The sequence below is a fragment of the Sipha flava genome, unplaced genomic scaffold, assembly GCF_003268045.1.
Source record: "Sipha flava isolate LNK unplaced genomic scaffold, YSA_version1 176_pilon_pilon, whole genome shotgun sequence".
NCBI classification, from domain to species: Eukaryota; Metazoa; Arthropoda; class Insecta; order Hemiptera; family Aphididae; genus Sipha; species Sipha flava.
In genome coordinates this window covers 3,274,732-3,295,933 of record NW_020272062.1, presented here as the reverse complement: position 1 = coordinate 3,295,933, position 21,202 = coordinate 3,274,732, and the positions used below count along the sequence as shown (strand labels likewise).

The window sequence follows — 21,202 nt, the reverse complement described above, 5'->3', positions numbered from 1 at the left end:
GAAGATACAACTATCAAGTGACAATGTTTTTTAAATTATTTTATATTGATCTACTTAAAAGTACTAAAGCATTATTTATTCCATTGAAATACTAAGAGATCAAAAGTAGAGCAACGAATACAGAAGATATAATCATAATAGAGCGATTAGTTTTTGAATACAATTTTTCAATTCAATACTATGAATAGTTTTTTCTTAAGAATTCAATAATAATTATTGATAACAATTATTGTTCATTATTTTTAATCATTAATTTTATACAGGTGACAAAAATAAATAAATAAATAAATAAATAAAATAAAATATACAATAATGAAATTCACATAAGTCAATCTCATTTTTCAAAATTATATTTTTATACTAAATTTAATAAATACAAATTTTGACTATTATAACTGTATTAACATAGACTTTAAGGAGTCAAAAAGTACTACATTTACTGATGGTACAAAAACTAACTAAATCTAGTGTAAAAAAAACTGTGTGAAAAATTACACAGTGAATGGGAAAAGACCATGATGTTTTTTTTCTCACGTCGTCGAACTCTTAACGAGATCCTATCTACTGTATATTCTTCCTTGTCGTTTTAAACGGCGGAAAGATGATGGTAGGTTGTCGCGAGGAAGAAAATATCCGTTATCGATGTTCTAAGGGAAATGAGAGCTTCATAGCTACTGTGATGATGTACATCAATCATTCGTTACAACGTATGTCGAAATCAACATCGACAGTATGTATATGTCACTACAACGACAGTGTGTCCAGGACATAATATGCAGATGGATTACCATATATTTTATTATTTTGGATTCAATCGCGTGATTATTTATCAGCATAATATTATCTCATTAGTACATTATTATTTTATGAAGGTTAAAGGTGTAATTAAAATAAAAATGATTCAAATCGATTAATTGAGCTAATTTGATGAACAAAATGCAAACATTGATTACTTAAAATATTTTAGTATGAAATAATTTATTTTATCAAATTTGCAAGAATCAGGGAATCTCTTCAAACATAATAATATCAAGAAAAGTATTTATAAATTAAAATTTAAACTTCTATTATGTTTGTCTATAGAGTTTTTTGTCAAAAGAATATCTAACTATAAGTCAAAAACAATCGTTTGAATGACCATTTACCAGAAACTTTTGATCGATAAATTATTATTCGTAAATATAAATTCACCCCAGAATGAAAATTAGTAAAGCGCTTTAAAATGTATTATTTAATGATTAATAAATGATACATCCATAAATCATTTTGCTATAATTATGATATCAAAGATTTTAGAAAACATCCGTTTGTAATTCCTAATAATCTACAAACGATAAATACCTAAAGAATAATACATATTTATCATTATAACCGGCACTGGTATTTCAATCGAAATAACCAGTACTTAATTGTTTGTAAACTTGCTGTCAAATAATTGGTGTATTTATCGAAATGATATAAAACATCTTTAGCTGACTTTTAGCCATCAATTTTATTAAAATAATATTAAATAACATTTACTTTTAAATTATTAGGTATGCATGTTCTATTTCATTTGGCTAATAGTTTTCTGAAAATAATTCTGATTACAATTGAAATCAATATATTTTACTTATGTGTAAGTCTAACTTTTAGATTCTGAAGGAAGGAAAATGGTATTGGTCTTACAATATTATTTATGGTACTAAATCAAAGGTTTTATACATCAAAGTTTTCAAAATGCGATTTTATATACATATATTTAAATAAATATTGACAATTAATTTTTTTCTTTTTTATCTTTGAAGTATAAAATATTCATGTTTGTATTATATATATTATATATCACACCAATCCTTTCACAGAGTCATCTTTTATATTCAGTGATTTACCACTGTCTACAAATTTGAATAAATATTACTATAAACTAGTAACAATCGTTAGAAATATCTCACCTTACATCTAAGATCAACAAAAAAAATTATTATGATACCAAGTTATAAGATAAGAAAATACATATCGCACTTGACGCAACTAATATTTACATTAAGAGGAAATTAACATATTAACATTAAAATTGAAGTGAAATACAAGACTATTTTATAATATAATATAGTAAAAAACTAATAATTGGATAAGCCTTCGGTTGAAATTTAAATTTCTTATAAATAAGACAATCAATGTAGTTTATAACTTTTCGAGTGTTTTAAAAATTGATCCAAATAAATATTACCAATATCGAATCAGTGGTTTTCAATAACACCGGAAACTAGGATAATATACGAGTACATAATTATATTATTCAGGTACATTTTAGTATTTAAAAGATTAGGTTTCTCTTTTAAGTTACGAACTTGACTTATATATTGGCGCACATACGGGGGTGCCAGAGGGTTCTTAGTACCCCCAAGTTCTAAATTAGTACTCCCAGTTTATATTGAAGTAAAAATATTGTTTAAAGAGGATTATTTTGCATTTATAAAAATAAGTAAACTCCAGTTTACATTGGCAATGCATTAATACCACAAACGTACAATGTACATACAAATGTTATACATGTATGTATGCAGTAAGAGTATTGGGTATTTGTGTTTATGTTACCTATACGTGTGACACTGTGATGATAATTTAGTTTATTGCTGGACTACCATTTAGGATTTTGGTGGTGTTTACCGTCTACAGGTTTGATGGCTAATTAATAAAAAATAGTGATGTTTATTAATAATATTTAATTATAATACAGGAAATTTCTACATTTATAATTAAACGGTAAAACTAAAACATTTTGTGTCAAATAATTGTAGGGCTGTGTTTTCTACCCGAAAGGGAAATTTCCCCCTGGGGGGGATTTACAGTAATCTCGAGGGAGGGGGATATATTCACGATAAAATTACGAAAATAATTTTGTTATTTTTCATTTGCAATGTGTAAAATTGAAATCACTGTATATTTTTATATTACTCCGTATTGAAAACAATTATATTTTATAATAAGAGCGGATAGACCTTTTCGAAATTAATCTAATATTGATAGGTACAAAGTTTGATTCGCATGACTAAAAATCACCTAAATTCTAATTTAAGGGGAGGGGAAATGAGATTTTTAAAAATTGACCACAAGACATAGGATGAAAAAGGTTGCAAACAACTATCGTAGGGGGTTTTTGGAATGCTTTGTTCCCTACGGATTACCTTGGGGTGGATAATTGTAGAACTCTTAAGTTTTATACTGAATGTGCGCCTATGGACTTATATACCATATTAGTATATATAGGTTTTTAGTTGACTATCAGTAAGATAATAATTAAATAAACTTTAATATCTAAAAAGTTAACTATGATGCTTAAAAAAAACTAATTTTTTGGTTCAAAAATCTAATGAATCTAGCTAACTCTCTCAGATACACCATACGATAACCCGAAAAGAATTTCTAAACTTATCTAGAGTAACTTAAGATTTACCTGGGGAGAAGTTATACAGTTCAGTTAAAAATAAACATTTATACAAATATATTAACGTTGTGTCTAATAAAATACTTTTGATATTGAGTAAAACAATACATTTATTAGATTAAACATTCTACAATGCTGTTTTATTTAAAAAAAAAATAAAAATATTGTGACCGAAGATTTATGATATTTTTCTATACAAGAGGTGAGCGATCTATGAACATTTTTGAATTATATGTTCAAGATCTTATGTTTTTAAATTTTTTTCTACATTTTCCAAAAAGTAAATTATAGAAAAATGATAATTTGACATACCTACAAATGGTACGAAAGAATTTAACATTTTTCAATATTATGGTTTCCCTCGAGAACAATAATATATGAATTCAATGATTGTCATATAATATAATGAATATTACCATACTAACCATAATAACTATAATTTACATCTATATTCACTCAGACATATGTTGTGAATGTGATGATTTATTATAATTCACAAACATTTTTTTCCAAAGTATACCTACAACAAACATAGAAAAAGGCAAGCATTCAAACACAGTGTCTAACCTGCTTCCCAGCTTTTTTCCATTAACTTTCTACCACCTTTGATATAAGATATTTAAAGTAAATGTGTAAGAGATATGGTGATATGTAATTATATTTAAATTCCATGAAACATAGATACAGGAAAAACATTTTTGTTGAACGATCAGTAAAAAAAAAACATTTATTTATACAAATTTTATTTGATTATTATTATTATTATTTGATAATTATTCTACATATTATTTTATAGATAACTTAAATAATAACGTAATTAATGTAATTCGATCCAGTGAAAAAATAACATGAATCATTAAAATTCGGATAAAAAATATCTAGTCAATAAAAATATTTTAATTCGCATTAAGAAAAATAGTAAGATTACATTATACTCGTATTTTCACGATATCTCGAATTAAAAAATGTTATTAACATAATTTGATTAATTATATACTATATATAATAATTAATTATATTTGATAATTATATACCATATATGTTATAAAAATTGAATTAAATCAGTTAAATAAAAAACATCGATTTAGAGTTACAAAATATTGATAGATCACTGAAGCCAATTTTGCGTCTTAGTTGCTTAATTTCTAGTCAGTCGAGAACACAGTTGTATTACAGCGTTGTGTTGTCATAGTTGGTTAATAGTCGTTACCTCCGTTACCTGGCAACCATCAGACGAAGGGAAAGCGAAAATAATATTAGATTAAATTCTCACCCCCTACATCACCATTTGCACGTCCTATTATGCTCTTCAACCCTTATCATCACCAACATCATTATATGACGCTTATTCAATGATCGTCATCTGCAGGCCACCGATTAAGATATAAATCAAAATATTATTAAATCTTATTCTTCTAAAAAAGCAAAAAAAAAAAAAATTATCATCATAAAAATCATATACACTCCACATAAGTACCTATATCTTTCGTATTTTGGGTGATCGGTTGAGATGCAAAAAATGTACGTGGAATGACAGTTTAAAAATCTTTCAAATATTTTGTTGATATCATATTGTTTTTACAAATATATATATATATATATTGTTTTAAAAACCAATAGTAAATCATCACATGTTTAAAATTAATGTTTGCTAATTTTGAGACATGGTATATTATTTTTACCCACATATTTCACATAATAGTACAATTTGCATTATTTGAAAAATGTTTCTAAAAATAATTCGTAATTATAATTATAAGAATATATTTTTTCTAAAAAAAAAAAAAATTATAGTAATTATACATTAAAAATGTAAAAGAAAAAACTGTCATGATTTTTTTATCTGTATTATGAATGCCACATATTAACTTTAGGCTTTGAATTTACAACTAAAATATTTTTTGCATGAAAAAAAAAATATTTTATTTTATTATTTATATTATATTAACTTTATTTTAAAATGTTAAGACATATACACATATCATAAAATAACTAATTTCATCCAAAATTATCTATACGCTCAATTTCTTAATAACTTGTAAGTTCTTTATTATTTATGATATTTATCATACATATATTTATCAACACTAAAAAGTTTAAATAACCCATTTAATAAAAAATTATTATGATTACCAGTATAGATATAAATTGCTCATATTGGTTGTTATTTCTTTTGACTTATAGTTTCAGAATAAAAAAATGTAAAAATACCTAACTCGTTGTAACAATTTAATACATTTTTAATCATTGCGGGTAAACTTTATATATATATATATATATATATATATATTTATAGGTACCATGATCAAGAAATAATAAAACATGAAATTAAAATAAGAGGAGATACAGAATATTAATTGATAATATTCCTAAAGCTTCAGAGCAACAAATTGTTTAAGCTACAACACTTAAAAAAATTTACAATCTGCATATTTTTCTAAACTGCTATTTTTTTCAAATTAAAATAATTATTTAAAATATCAAGGTTATTTTACCAAAAGTCTTATTTTATCACGTGATCTAATAGCATGTAGAAAACACTACTGATAAAATCAAAAAAAGTAATATCCGATTACACCTTTGGATGTAATCTCGTGTAGTATCAATTATGGGACACAAATTATATATTCGATTATAACCAATATAAAGAAAAAAATTATACTATTATGTTTTGCCCAGCAAACATATTTATCTTTTAGGTATAATTTCCTGAGAAATTTTTATTGGGGATTTTTACATAGTTATCGTATACCTACTGTAATGTACATATACAATATACATGTACATGCTGAATGATTCATTTTATTTATAAACTATACGAATATTTGCTAAGATACTATGTAGCTCATATTATATCTTAGTATATATTCGTATTTTTTTTCAAAGGTCACTACTAACCATAAACTATTCTATATTATATTTGTTAATAATTTTGTTTACTGTATCCTATATAAATCAATATACGAGTATGTACTATGATATCTTAAAAAATAGTTAATGAATAATCTAGTTATTAATTAATTTTATTGTTGAATCGAAGGTTTATTAAGAATTTAATAACAAAATATGCAACAGTACACTCATTAAGGAGATAAGTGTTCAACATCAAGCAGGTCAGTCGACCTGCAAACCAAGCTTAAAAAAATAACTAGTACGACTTCCCGGAAATGGAACAACGGTCAACCGTACTATGCTTATTTTATACTCTGCACAACTAAATGGAGTTAAACGGCATTCGTGGTGACCAGAAGGGCAATATAAATGCAAATATTTTTATGAATTCTTAATACCTATGCCCATAGATGTCAAAATAGACATGAATTAATATTCTGCATTGATCCTAACCCTCAGTTCTAAGGATGCAAAAGTAGTAGATTTGACGAAAAATAGAAAAAACATTGAATCAAAGTAGAGAAAAAATGAATTTATGAAATTTGATAAACATTTGGATATAGCTTTTTATTGACGGTGCATAAGCTGGGAGCAAACAAATAAAAATGTATAAACACAAAATTGCCTGAAAACGCTCCCTTTCTTTTCTCCTTAGTTATAAATATTATCTTGGTACATATTTTGTTTCAAAATCACTAACCAATACATGGTAGCTGATTTTAATATTTATGTCTGCCTAATATGTGTATTTTACATAATTACATGTATATATATTAGCCACCAAGTATTGGATATTGATAAAGCAGGAACAAAGATAATATTTATAACTAAGGAGAAAAGAGAGAAGTTTAGGGAAATGGTTGAGGTACCTCGTAAATTAAAAGCTTAGATAATGTTGATATCAGTGTATTTTTTGGATAGGTTTTTTTTTTTGTTGTAAGAATATAATAGTTCTAATTTTGAGCTTGTCATTTTTTACTTTTTGAAAGTTTTTTTGGGGATAATTATTCTCAATGACAGGAGTTATTTATTATTTTTCTAAAATGTATACATTAATGTTTTTAATTATTATATCATTGTATGTTAGCATTATTAATATACACGAATAGAAATTAAAATGTATTTAAAATAATTAACGAATAATTCCATAATAAACCTTAATGCCTAGACACTAAAATTTTGTAAAAATTCCGTGTTCTATGGATACCTCATATCCCAACATTTCGTATCCGAAGACACGTACATATTCATATTATAAATCTACCTTTATACATTTATACATATTTTTTTTCGATTTCCATGTATATTTAAATTTAATGTTTTGAAAAAAACAAGAAATTGATTGGAAACAAAACTCTTTAAACGATGTTCCGGTTGTTTAACGACCCAAAGACTTAAATACAAAAAAATAAAATAAAATAGTTTTTCGCAAAATAAACAGCTACGGTCGTTAAAACTGATATCAACACGTACATCATGTTTACATTATTAAATCTCCAGTATCATAAGCTAGACTTATTTCCTTTCTTATATTCAAATCACTCGTCTCTAATATAAACGTTTAATGGATTTTATGATTAATCGTGCTTATATAATAAATAATAGTGTTCGTGTTTTTCAGACCGTATAAATATACCCGTGAAGAAGACCTAACTGGACATAATCAATTTATAATTTTGACAACCTATACCTCCCTAATTTATTGATAAATTAATAATCATATGTCTAGATATCTCATGAATTAATTTACTGTTGCATTTTAGTGTAATAAGTGTACACGATAATTTAATATTTATACTCAATATTAAATGAATAGATGTTTCGGACTCAATAGTTTTCCGACGTATCGGTATATATTTCTTATAAATGCTAAACTGCTTTATCCATTAAAGTAAATTCAATGTAAAAACGTATAAATTAATCCATGTGTCTTATTTAAACATTAAAATTAAATATCAAAGTTACGGTTATGCAAACATTTAAAAAATGGTAGATCCAAAAATAAAATTAACTGTACTGTAGTTATTCTAATAAAATCTGTTATAGATTATTATTAGAACTGATATTCTGGGATTCAGATCACTAAAGTCTTAATTTCATTGAGTAAATTATGAGCCTACCGAATAAATCTTGTTCTACCTAATTTAAAAAGATAGTCAGGACACAACGCCAGGTTTGTCAATTTAACAATAATCCATTAAGGAAATATACACAACTTGAGGTCAATGGTTACCAATTTAATTCTCTTATTTTGATAAAATGTATTTCACAAGTTCCTAATTAATACGAAATTCATAGTTATCCATAAATTTTAGTAATCACTTTGAGAAGTTTTGGATTTATATGAAATTCGTATTGGATTGTGAATTAAAACTTCACATAGAATTGGCAATGGCTATTAATTAGACTATACAAATCAGAAACTTATAATTTTAAATAAAATAAAAAATATCGCTAATAAACACAAGTTTATATTATTCGTGATACTGTTAGCATGAACTAATATTGTATGACCCTATTTGGTTATTACCTTCATATGGCGTTAGCCTTAAAAATAAATATGAAATCTTTATTATAAATCTAAAAAATATTATGTGCGTTTATTGTTTCTAATTATAATAAGTATTATTTTCTATAAAATTTAGACGTATTATCCTTATTATTAATTTTTTTCTATTTGATTTATATTGCTTTAATCCAATAAACATATATATATGTTACCGGAAAAGATGACAATCAGTCCGTGTTGACAATGACTAGTCAATAACCATAATGCCTGATTTAGTAAGGAATTAATGTCAATACCTAGTCATTGATAACAATTCCTAATAAAAGAAGGCATTGATAACAACATTAAAAATTAATTTAATATATTTTATTACTTATTAGCTGTTTAGGATAAATTATAATCTTAATCTTTATTGTTACGTGGTAAATTACTATGACACTTGGAATTATATAATCTAATACAGCGGTACCCAAACTGTGCTCCGCGAAGCCTTTGGTGCTCCGCAATGGTTTGCCTAGAGTTCCGTTCGTAACACCACAAAAAATTTAAAAAAATGTTCGTCATTTAAAATTAATATATATTTCATGAAGACTTGAATGTTCCATAATCAGATCGATCACCGATAAAGCGGTGTTGATATTTGTTTGAATGCAAATTTATAATATTGCCTAATATAATACGGAAATGTTGATAAAACTACGAAATATCCAACATTGTCTAACCTTTCCAGTCATTGTCAACAATGACGGATATACTGACAATTCCTGAATTTTCATCTTTTCCGATAACATATATATATATATAAATTACAATCTGAGTATTACGTTAAAATATAAATGTTGCGTAGTGAAACAATAGAAACATTTAACATACAACCATGTGTTCATTAAAATGTACAATTCTATGTAACTAATTATTTTAAAATTATTATATTATGAAAAACAAAAAAATAAAATAAAATTCATTAAAGAAATAATGAATTTAGCGTTTCTTTATTCTTTCATCAATTCAACCGTCTGAGTTTAATAAATATTTATTCAACAGTTCCCGTTGAATTAATTTCATTAAATAACATTTATTTCTTTAAGGTTAATGAACATTTTGAATATAATAAAATTATTATTTCTCAGGAACACTTTTGTCATACATTAATCTAGTCATAGTTATTATTATCTAAAAATTATATTATTTTCCTATTTCAATTTATTTTGTTTAATAAAAACAAATACTTAATACACATTGATAAAGTGTCTATTAAATTGTTTTCTTAAATCCTAAATTAATTTTGTAATTACATTTTTATGTTTAATGTTTTAAAAAATTTAAAAAAAATTAAATTCATTAACGTAAAATTTTTTGCAAAAATCAATCTTCATGGTACACCATTTATTTTATTCAGACAAATTTTAGCAATCAAGAAAATTATATTGTGATGAAAATTTGTTAGTTACGAGTAATATCATGTTATCAATGACGAAAATTTCCGTTTGTATTAATAATTAATAAATAATAAACACTTAGTTTCGATTAAAAATTATAATAACTAGAATAAAAATTGACGGAATTTTTTCGATCAATACTTTTACTTTAACGGTATAAGGGAAACGCATCCGAGTATAGAAACTTATATAAAACAAAAGCACTTATCCGATTGGTAAAAATTTACAAAATTGGGTGGATGATAACTCCAATATTATTGTCCTCTTTTACTTCTTACTTCGTTCTTTGAATAAGATAGAGTACTAGGTAGTGCATAATATGTTGGACATAGATCGAACTTTATGTAAATTATTGTGTCTATTAATGATATATGATTTGTGTAAGTAAGATAGTAGTGACGAACTAAAATATTTTCAAAAAATATTCTTAACAAAGATTTAATACATAATATTATTATTAAATTCCTCCACATTGTATGATTATAAATAAAGTAATAAATATGTAATAAATAAATTATACATTCTTGTATTATAAAAATATAATTTAAAGCCAAAATGTAATACTTACTAAGCATAACAAAAATGTATAAAATAAAAATGTTTACCCTTACTTAGAGAAACAAAAATTATAATTTTTACATTTTTTTAAATAGTCAAATTATATTCGTAACAATAAAAATCAAATTTTTTTAATTTATTAAAAGGAATATAAAAATAATAATTAATTCAAAAAGTTCAATGTTTTATGTATATTTTTAGGAAAAACTGTAAAATGCTATAAAATAGTCATTCTTAAATGCCTTCTTATAGTCCTACTTCTGATTTAATGAGATAAAAAAAAAAACTTTTATTACAGTTATACCATCCCAAAATTAATTAATGAATAAATCATTTTCAAAAAAAATTCATCGTAATAAAAATCGTATAAACTCTCGCTTTAGTTCTAATTAATTATATACAAACTGAATTCTAAATTTCAAAATTTAATTTTGAAATCAAATTGTATTGCAATTGTATAATGATTAAAATTAGGTAAAATTCAATACTATTATATCGTTGATTAGTTTTTGTAATTCTCATTTGTATCCTCACAGTCGAATTATTTCTCTTTTGGGATGTCTAATAAATAATAATAATAACATCCCAGGAGTAGCAACTTTTCTCACTACGTGTCTCATTTACCGTGAAATGGAACTGTTCTCCACTAATCATTTTCTTCGATATTTTCTGTTCAATAATTAATTTTATTAATTTATTTATTTTTGCACTGCATTTATTCAACTTAGTATAGTACACGAATTTTATAAAAAAAAACACAATTTGTGTAAAACTTTTAATCTGGCTATTAATTATGCTAACAATATTTTATTCTTTATTTTAACGACTATTAATAGTCTTCATTATATAATGTTTTTTATTATTTGAATGATTTTATATTTATTTTTGAAAGCATAAAACTAAATTAGTCAGTTTTCAACAATTATTGTTTAAATATTATTATAAATAAATAACTAAATAATCCACAAAAATAATTATAAAACAGAAAAAATAAGATGTAACTACATTATAATTTTGCTCTTGATTAACTATAATACCTACAAATTGTAGGTATTATAGATATTTAAGATTAAGACATTGTAGGCTATAATAACTCGATTTTTGTAACATTTCTTATTTTGATAATGTATACCTCAATATATTCATAGCTATTAAAAATGAATGTTTTTATCTGAAAACGTTTAAAATAAAAAAAAAAATCTCAATAAAAGTAACTAAAAAAAATTAATTAGGACTTGGGGATGTATTTAACAAAAGAGAAACTAAATTCATACAACGAGTGTTTCCAATGGATTACTTTTTTTTTTTTTTTTGGACATTGATAAACGACAAAACCTAATTGCTTGTTTTTTCATTAATCTAATTAGTTTACCAACATGACTTGTCCATAAAGGCTTTTTTCATAAGTAAATTTTATTAACTTATTCAATTACACAGTAATTCAAAAATAATATTTAATTATTTCAGCTATTACTAAAATAGATTGAATATTAAGAAAAGTAGTTATGTATAGTTTTAGAAATAATACGAAAATAAATTTATTTAGGTTTCAAGAATTTAGTTATAAAAAGGAAAAATATTCTAAAATAAAAAAAAAAAATTATAAAATTCATAGCTTAATTATTTTATTTTAATGTACCAAAGCTAAATAAAACTTAATGAATGATAAAAAAATACATGATTATGCTAAATCTCTATACCTATAGGCTCTTATTATATTTTATATTATTATTATCTTTATATAGCTTTTCCGTATGAAAAATTAAAATATAATTCATATATTCCAATACTAAATCAAATATATTATAAATATAATATTATAAAACAATGGAATATAAAGATTAAAATAAAAAAAAGTACGCCCTCTTGTGAATAAATTATTCAAAAAAAAAATAATATCCTGAATTTTATGTAATCAAGTTCTTAGACTTGAAAAAGAGGGGGATATGAATAGTATTGAATATTTTATCTTAAGATAGTAGTAAACTTAAGTATTTCACGTTTAATTATAAAATATAATTTTTAAAATCCAAAATTCACTGTTAGACAAGGCAACTCTTTCTCATCCCACGACTATATCACTACTGATGTTTTCTAAGGTAGTTAGTAATCAAGCACTCGAACTTTATAATATTATACTGTCAGTATCCCACAAACTCCTAACACTCTAACGTATGATACGACTCTACTAATCTTTGCATAATGATATCATTACATCATTACAGCACCTAAGACTTGTAATCTTACGCAGGTCTCATCTAAACGATACTAAAACTGGTTGATGAAAACTTATGAAAGTAAGTCAAGTCAAGGTAATTTTTCCCTTCGTCGAAATATATGTCCCATAATAAATTCATTAACAAAATCATTCCCGTCTCGAAATGAAATATCTATGCATTACATTATATAAATAGCTTACTAGGGGCCCCGCCTCAAAAAAAGAAGAAAAATTGATAATATTAGGCTTCATCATTTCCGACCTCTCTTAAAAGGAAAACTACATATAAAATTAAATATTATTCTGTACAAAACCATAATTCGATTATTATGATCTTATTGAATACAAATCTGGGGCCGAACCAAACCCCAAATATTTGTAGTATTCAATCTTTCCAAAATATAACTGTACGAATAACCTAAACCTAACCTAATCTAACCTAACCTTGATATAGAACAATCCGAGCCTTACAAATAAAAACCGTTAAAGAACTTGTGAGACAACATTGTAAACACTAACTTAAGAAAAATGCATCAAATACAAACCCCCTGATTCAAACCATGTCCACTAATCATATTCTTGATGAACCACCTTGTAGACTAAAAATAAATTAGAATCGTTATTTACTTTGTCAAAAAAAGAGAAACATATTCTCTTAACATAACTCTTACACTTAGACCACCAAATCAAAGAACTATGTGAGGTATTACCAATACCGATCACTAATAGGTGACTTCCTTAATCATGATATTCATTTTATGAACCAAAATACTTTATATTTGTCTATCCCGTTGACTTATTGCACAAATTAATGTATGTACGATATTATCTTTAAAATTAATAAAAAAATATAATAATAATAGTATTACTATTACTATTACCCGTAATAATGAAATATTTTATTTGTGTATTGTCAGCTGAATCTGAATCTATCAATGTATATATGTTACCGGCAATATGGATAATTTAGGTATTTCGCAATTTGCCGATCCATTTTAGGCAATGTAAATAAAACATATGATTTTCAATATAATTTTACATATAACATAGGTATTTTATAAAATACTTAAGCATTATGCAAAATACCAATTTTTTTTTTTGGCAAAGTACAAAACATTTTATTATATGTTATATTACATTAAGATTCTTATAACTATTATACATTATTACTCATATTACAAACAAAATTTAATTTTTATATATTATTATATTATTACTTGTTTATAAATATTTTACTTAAACTACTATTTACTTATTATAACATGTAGTAGAAAAATGACATTTTGGAGTACACAACATTTTATTTTTAAGGCAAATACACTTTTTATTTTGACACTTGTATTTACTAACACATTTTAAAAATTCTTGGCCATTTCTTGTGGATTGAATTTTTATGAACTCATTATATTGCTCATCACATAAAAAACTAGTATTAGAGGTCAAACTTTTTTAAAAAAATTCTGTAGTTTATTATAAAAATTTGACTTCATATAAATCGTATCCATAGTTGCAACATCATAGGGAGACACGAAAATGACGAGAAAAATGACGAAATTGTAATAAAATTATTAGTACGTTCAATATTGTACCTCAGATTTATTATTGTAGTAGTAAAAGAATCTTAATATTGATTACGTTAAATCGTGCACACACATTTAAGATAAACGGTGAGTAAAATCGTTGGTAATAGGCGATGCCCAATTTTGTTTATTTTCATCATATTGTCTAATCTACGTTTAGCATTATACATAATACCTTAGCAAAACTCGTATGATTTATATTGCCGAGTGATTTTTGGCATTTTATATAATGCCTAGGCATTTTGCAAAATATCAGATTATCCATATTGCCGGTAACATATATAATCCAAATACCACTGACTCTTAGATTACTGTATCTCAAAAACTACTTATCGTACGAAATTTTTATTCCTCTAATATTTTCACTGTACAGTATGACAGGATTTTTCAAAATTCACATTTTGAAGGATCGTAACAGTTTTGGACTGTACATATAAACTTTTCAATTTTTTTGTTACCTAGGAAATATTTGATTTATTTAATATACTGATTTAATAATTACCGATTAAGATTTATGTAAATTATTAAACAGTATAAATCAATACAAAGTAATAACATTCGAATATATAAATATTTTATGCTTTTTTCAACCTAACATTTTTAGATTAAAGATTTGTGTCAGTTTTATAATCTAAAATAATAATATATCCCCCGAGGGAGACCAGGTAATTCAGCTACATAAAAATGAATGTTATTAGTATGTCCCTTATGCTTTCTTAAACTACTCGACATGTTCGACGATTTGTGTCCTAATGAACACTAAAACTACTGAACCGATTTTGATGAAATTTGGTAAAGAGATAGATTAGATCTTGAAGAAGAACATAGTCTACCTTTTGTTGCGAAAAAAAAGTAAAAGGAAGTATCGGTAGACCTGATAAGGCCCGAACGAACAGTTTTTGTTTGATTATGGCTATAACAATCGAAAAAAACGGAAAGAAACTTCACTGTCATACACCTCAGTGTACACTTAAAAAATTGAGAACGAGTCTATTTTATTGAAAACTAGCTAAACCCGTGCACTTCGTAGCCCGTTAAAATCCTATTAGCTATATAAAAGCTATTATATGTCTCAAACTGTAAGTTAAATTCATTGTCTGTGATTATGCTAGTAGTATATTTAATATAAAATACACTACATAATAATTTTGTATCATTGTGGCGAAAGCTAATAAGTGCCAAAAAGTCAATTTTGGGATTATAAATGATATATATAGAATAAGGTTGAAATTGTATTGTGTCAAAATATGATATCTGTAGCTCTATTATTATATCTGTTATAAGCAAAAAACGAAAGTGATAACTGTTTAAATGCAGACAATAAAATTGTGACAATACATGATATATTACATATCATCATCGAACACAAATAATTATTGTCCATCTATACAATTTAAAGATACTTGTAATATAATGTTATAACAAAAAAGTTGATTGTTTTTATTTTATTTTTTGTTAATAATCAAAGGAATAAAGTTATTTGAAAAAAAAAAAATACTATCTGTTTATAAAAGTCAAAACATGTTATGTACTACTTTGGCAGACGAAAAAAATGAGAAAATATGTTATGTGCATTTTATTGTTCTTATCAGTCACAATTATTATAAGGAACACGCTTATTATAAGTCTTAATATAACTTTCAAATTAGCATAAAATTATTATAAAAGTATTTCAGTGGATCAAGACTATTTATAAATGACCTTTATTTGATAAAATATCATTAAAAAATTATTTATGTTAAAACATTTTTAAAATAAAAGGAAATCCGAATAAACTTTATAATGCCCATCCTGTAAATTTAGTTTTGGTACTTATCAGCTTTTGCCACAATGGTACAAAATTTCAAAACGATATTCAATTTAGTTTATCAATATTAAATTTTATTCGTTATATCGAGAAAAATCTGACGATACAAGTATTCAATTGAATGACATTTATTGAAGTGCATTTGGATACACAATATTTTTTAGTCTTCCTTTTGGTACACACACAAATAAATTGGAAGATTTTCTAACTCGTGAACATGCCACATAGAGTAAGAATGCACATATAGCATGGATTTTCAACTTGTTGCGATTGTCCTTGTGCTTTGTTGATGGTCATTGCAAAGACGAGTCACATCGAAAACTGCAAACGTTTGATATCGAAAAACATATCTGTTGGAATCATTAGGATACGTGGCAACAGAACATATTTACCTTTAAATTTTCCGTTTAAAATTGTAGCTTCGGTAATGTTGTTCTTAAACTTTTTCGCTGAAAGTACTGGACCATTGTAGATTCGTGGTGGATTTATACTACGCAGAAAAATGATGGGCACGCTTAATTTCAATATTAGAACGTGTGGTACGTCCCTGAACTTGGCCCACCCACTTACCAATTAGTGTACAAAATCTGTATCAACAGTTAGCAAATAGTTAGCAAATAATAGTAAATTGATTTTCAGAGTTAGTAAAACATTATAACTTACCTAAAAAACGTTATTCATATGAGTGGACCAAGTTCAGGTAGCCAATCTTACACTCACTTTACGGTATCAATTTTAAAATTAATTATGTTATAATGTGTATTATATACACATTATAATATATTATTATATACACATAATATTGTTCTACAAATCACTATAATGTACATTTATCAAAGATTTTTTCTCTGAAGAACGATATAAAATTATGTACAACACATGTTGTTTGTAACCAAATATTGAAACAATAGGTGAGTTCTAAGAATACTCAATCCATACAGCATTGTCAAAAACTACGTTTCTAAATTTAGACATTCATACTGATATGACTAATTTTATTGAAAAATATATATATTATATGATTTTGTATAAAATGTTTTCTCTTAATAAGAGTCATTCGTTGTTCTGTGTTTCTATCTGAATAGTGTGCCAGTCCAGTGAAAAATAATCCAGCGAAAAAACTGTTTTGTTTTATTATATTTTCATTTTTTACCGTGTTTTTAATTTAACGATAGCTAACAAAGTAAGTTTTTCAAATATTTAAAATACATATTCCCTTTTACTACGTAATATTATATCTTTATACTATAATTTTATCTGTATTAGTACTAACAAAACCTAACCTAAACTAACCAATAAAAACAAGATTGGGATTAAGGGTGAATTAGCTGTTATTTTTACCGATAGGTACTATTTATTATACACTGTACATTGGGGTTAGTGATTTCTTAATTTGGTAAGATTAACTAACTTTTGTAGTGTCGTAACTAAAGATTTGGGGCTCTGGGTACAAGTCATATTTTGGGGGGCCCCCTATTTTTGATTTGAGTGTAATAATCATACCATAAAGATTTGGGGGCCTCTTTAAACTTATACATGAGGACTTTTGAGGTTGCAATGCACCCCCTGCACCACTGCTAAGTGCGAAACTGAAATCTTGCCTAAAATAATTGTATGACACTATGAAAGTAGAATTGGGTTAATTGAGGTCTCAGTATTTTTCCGAAGAGAGAAAACATTTCAAAATATTCTTTTGCCGATTTTATATTTTTTTTTTAGAAAAATATGAGGTACCACCAATCAGCATATATACTCATTTCTGCGAGAGAAAGGTATGGTTTCGCGCAGGTTAGGCGATACCCGACGATATCACTTACCAGTTGTACATCGTGCTCAAATAGTAATAACCTTTTTTAACCTTCCAAACGCAATCAATTATCAAATAACGTAAAGTGGGTGGGCTGCCTGAACTTGGCCTACCCATATAAATAACGTTTTTTAGGTAAGTTATAATGATTTGCTAACTCTGAAAATCAATTTGCTATCATTTGCTAAACATTTTCTAACTGTTGATACAGATTTTGTACACTAATTGGTAAGTGGGGGGGCCAAATTCAGGGACGTACGTGTGGTGGCATATTTAGCAAATCAAATGAATTTAAGAATGAAAAAATTGATATATTATCGGTGCTATAATTTTAAACGGAAAATTTAAAGGCGGAGCCTTTTGCAATGATCATCAACAAGGTACTAGGAAAATTACAACAAGTGTGTGGACTAAATTTTTAAAATTCTCACATGAGCACCTATGTGTGGCTTGCTCACGTGTTAGAAAACCTTCTGATTTATTTATGTACGTACCAAAATAGGAAATACAAAAAATATTGTTCACTTCAATAAATATCATTTATAATTAAACACTTGAACAGTCAGATAATTTCTCGATAAAACAAATAAAAAAAATAAAAATAAATGATCCAAAATAAATTGAATATTGTTATAAGGATATTATTAATATATTTAAATTTAGTATACGGTACGGCTAGGTGTATAGACCTGGCTATATTTAATATTTACAATACATAAGAAATTATTATTTCAACCGTTATTTCGGATGATTTGTACTTAAAAAGGTGAGTAACACCCAAAAGGAGTTGAACAAACATCATTTTTTAATGGTCAACGCCGGACACTCGTTGATCATTGCCACATCTCAAAACTATATTAACTTGAAATTTGACATGGTGATCTCGCCAATACTCAATAAATGCAATAACAAAGGATTTTAAAAAATATTGGAACTGGGAAAGACGATAATTCAGCGTACAACCAAAACTACTATACCATTTCATTTGAACTTTCGTTTTATTTGTTTTATAACGAACATTTACAGCAATCTTGGCTTTAAATAGGGTAAGTTAATAATCCATTAAAACCTATGTCCCAGCCAAGAATATTCCGTGCGAAGCCAGGTAATTAAGCTAATATATATATAAAAGAAATGAGACATTTCGACAATTTCGACATGGTCATAAACCGTTCTGGCGATACAAATATTAATTTCATTGTTGAAGAGAAAACACGAGATCAAACAAATAATTATGAACCTACACACCAACCTAAGTTAATAGTCGTGCTATGGAAACCTTTTATAACGAAACCGTTATATTTATTAGTACGATTAACCACTTATGGTTCGGATAGTAGTTTAGTCACGTAATTAACATCTGTTAATATTTCCATGTCTTACTCTAACCGTTTTTACAGTAGAAAATATTTCACAAGAAATTAATAATATTAGACAAATTAACTACACTACAAATTTTCGTTCGTGCCCTAACAATATACATCATATTCGTCATTAAACGGTAATAAATATAAATTAAATATTTTATCATAGTATAAAGTATATAAAATTCATAATATGTTCGTGTATAAATATTAATAAAATGAAAATAATAATGTTAAAAATTAAGAACTTTTGCTTTGATTTCTCATGGATCTTCTTCAAAATATATCGCATATTCACTTTGTTCCTTATGCAATACATTAATATTTAAAGACAATACTAGATCATTCTAAAAAGATTAAACAAATAAATTGTAATACATACGATATACATCTATTAATTATCGTAGATTAAAATTGCATTTCAAATAGTAATAAAAGTACACAATTTCCAATACGTACTATATTTATTATTTATAGTATGAAATATTTGTATATTTTTTGTATTTATAATCTCATATTTAACGAGACTTTATTCAGTTAATAACAATATTCATTACTTAAGATTTTTTATGTTAAACAAATTAATAACGAGTTAAACAATAAAAAATATATGAATTATTACAATACAATCACTTGTAAGCCAATTAACAAGAAAAGAAAAAAAAAGAAATAGTAAATGCAAATATCCTACACTATTTATACATGCGGCTACTTTTAAAAATACAGACGATTTTCGCATAACTTATGAAAGTCGAAATTGAGTTTTACATTTTCAATTTCCGTTCAATTGATAAAAAGTCAATGAATATTTTTTTTTTTTTGATTATCTAAATGATTTATTATTAAAACGGACAAAAGACTAACCCTGAGCTAAAAATAAACTGACTATATTATAGCTTTTGACTTATAGCTATACAACTATATTATTTAACCAAGTAAATATTTTTAATACTCTGCAAAGCTTAAGTTTAAACGAAATAAGTGTTATGTAAAATATTTCTTTTTATTTCATCAATAGAATGAGAATATTTTTAACTTAAACCGTTAACCGTTATGTAATATAATTATTATATTTACCCTGTATAACAACAATATTTTAAATAATACATGTAACAAGTATATCTTGATTCTTGGTCGGAAAAGAGGTTTTAAGTTGTGTTCTTCGCTTAATACATTTTTCCAATCAAATTAAAACATGTATCTAGTTTATATACCATGTTAATAGAAAAGCATTGGATACTCAAAAACAAACAGTCTATAGTTATTTTATGTTATCAATTAAACTAATACGGAACATAAAATGTAGATAGCCACCAATAAATATTTTTTTAGACTGTAAATAACTGTAAGATAATCACAGGTAATTTACGTAGCAGTTATAATTAATATTTGAATAAAAAAGTGTATTTTTTAACTCATTACAATCATACTTTTAATGAAAACTAATTATGAAGATCTATTTTAGAAAGAATAAACTGGCAGAATAATGATCAGTATGGAACAAAAAACCCGCAATACAAGTAGAAACAAACCGTATTATACTCGTATATACTAATACTATGAATATGCGCAAACTGTATATAAATGAATTTGATTCA

The 21,202-nt window shown here is 25.5% G+C and overlaps 1 protein-coding gene across 7 annotated transcripts in view; it reads right to left on the bottom strand.

Moving 5' to 3' along the window:
* LOC112680296 (potassium voltage-gated channel subfamily H member 8) overlaps positions 1–21,202 on the bottom strand; it is a 201,275-nt gene that overhangs the window by 107,290 nt on the left and 72,783 nt on the right. The gene's annotated exons all lie outside the window — the stretch shown is intronic.